We start from the raw sequence: 2,391 nt of genomic DNA on the forward strand, positions 1-2,391 counted from the left end.
TATTGGACTGTATCTCTGGTGGGGGATGTCAGGACGACGCCTGCCCCCAGACCAGCCAGCATCTTAGAGCCGTTGAAGTGCATGATCCAATTGGAGTATGCGTCGTACTCTTTAGGGAGTTCGGCTTTTGTCCATTCAGCGACGAAATCAGCCAGTACTTGCGACTTAATGGCTCGCTGTGGTTTGTATGTTATGTCGAACGGGAGGAGCTCAATAGCCCATTTAGCAATCCAGCCCATGGCATCGCGGTTATTTATTATGTCATTGAGTGGTACTTCAGAGGCCACCATAATTGAACACTCTTGAAAGTAGTGTCGTAGTTTTCGGGATGCCATGAAGACCGCGTATGCTATCTTTTGATAATGTGGGTACCATGATTTGCATGGAGTGAGGACAGTGGATACGTAGTATACCAGCTTTTGAAGCGGGAACTTATGTCCATCCGTCTCTCGTTCGACGACGAGCACTGCGCTTACAACCTGGTGTGTTGCCGCTGTATATAACAGCATTGGTTCACCGATATTTGGCGCGGCCAAGATTGGGTTGCTTGCCAAGAGGGCTTTTATTTCTTCCAATCCGGCCATGGCCGCATCCGTCCACTCGAAGTGTTCGGTGCATCTAAGAAGGCGATAAAGAGGTAATGCCTTTTCTCCCAATCGGGAGATAAAGCGGCTTAAGGCAGCCACGCATCCGGTTAATTTCTCGATTTGCTTGAGGTCTGTTGGGATAGCCAACTGTGACAGAGCTCGGATTTTAGCCGGATTTGCGTCAATTCCTCTATTGGAAACGATGAAGCCCAAGAGCTTTCCGGTGTGCACACCGAAAACGCATTTTTCCGGATTGAGCTTGATGTCATATGTTCGGAGATTGTCGAACGTAAGCCTCAAGTCGTCTATTAAAGATTCGACGTGTCTAGTTTTAATGACCACATCGTCTACATATGCCTCCACTGTTTTGCCGATTTGTGTTTCCAGGCATGTCCGAATCATGCGTTGATAGGTTGCACCGGCGTTTTTGAGCCTGAAAGGCATGGTGTTAAAATAGAAAGGGCCGTATGGAGTGATGAATACCGTTGCGGCTTGATCGGACTCCGCCATCTTGATTTGATGGTATCCGGAGTATGCATCGAGGAAACACAATGAGTCGTGTCCTGCGGTAGCATCGATAATTTGATCGATGCGGGGGAGAGGGAAGGGATCCTTGGGGCAAGCCTTGTTAACGTCCTTGAAATCGACACATAGGCGCCAGGATTTGTTCTTCTTTGGTACCATCACCAGGTTAGCTAGCCAGTCCGGATGTTTTATTTCTCTAATGAATTTGGCCTCGAGTAACTTGGCTAGCTCTTCTCCCATGGCTTGTCGCTTAGGCTCTGAGAAACACCGAAGAGTCTGCTTGACCGGCTTGAATACCTTTAGAATGTTCAGGCTATGCTCGGCCAGCCTGCGTGGGATTCCTGGCATGTCTGAAGGATGCCGAGCGAAGATGTCCCAATTCTTGCGCAAGAACTCCCGCAGTGCGGCGTCTGTTGTGGGGTTTAGCTGTGCCCCAATGGATGTTGTTTTTGTAGGGTCCGTTGGGTGGACCTGGAATTTGACTATTTCGTCCGCTGGTTTAAAAGAGGTGGACTTGGGTCTTTTGTCGAGTATCACGTCGTCCTTGTCCACTGTGGAGCACAGCGCAGTTAGTTCTTCGGCCGCAAGGGCTTTGGAAAACGCCTCGAGGGCTAGTGCGGCGGTTTTATTTTCGACGCGGAGTGCTATGACCGGATCACTAGCTAGAGTGATGATTCCATTGGGCCCGGGCATCTTGAGCTTCATGTACCTGTAATGGGGTATAGCTTGGAAGATCGTGAATGCCTCCCGCCCTAAAAGGGCGTGGTATCCGCTACTAAATGGGGCCACTTGGAATGTGATTTCTTCAGACCTATAATTCTCCGGCGTGCTGATACGTCTCCAACGTATCTATAACTTTTTATTGCTCCATGCTATATTATCTACTTTTTTGGACATTATTGGGCTTTATTATACACTTTTATATTATTTTTGGGACTAACCTACTAATCGGAGGCCCAACCCAGAATTGTTGTTTTTTTGCCTATTTTAGGGTTTCGATAAAAAGGAATATCAAGTGGAGTCCAAACGGAATGAAACATTCGGGAGCGTGATTTTTGGAACGAACAAGACCTAGGAGACTTGGACCCTACGTCAAGCAACCAACAGGGAGGCCACGAGGTAGGGGCACGCCTACCCCCCCCCCCCTCAGGCGCGCCCTCCACCATCGTGGGCCCCCTGTTGGTCCACCGACGTACTTCTTCCTCCTATATATACCTACGTACCCCCAAACGATCAAAAACAGAGCCAAACCCTAATTCCACCGTCGTAACTTTTTGTA

Source organism: Triticum dicoccoides, chromosome 2A (assembly GCF_002162155.2).
Source record: "Triticum dicoccoides isolate Atlit2015 ecotype Zavitan chromosome 2A, WEW_v2.0, whole genome shotgun sequence".
NCBI lineage: Eukaryota > Viridiplantae > Streptophyta > Magnoliopsida > Poales > Poaceae > Triticum > Triticum dicoccoides.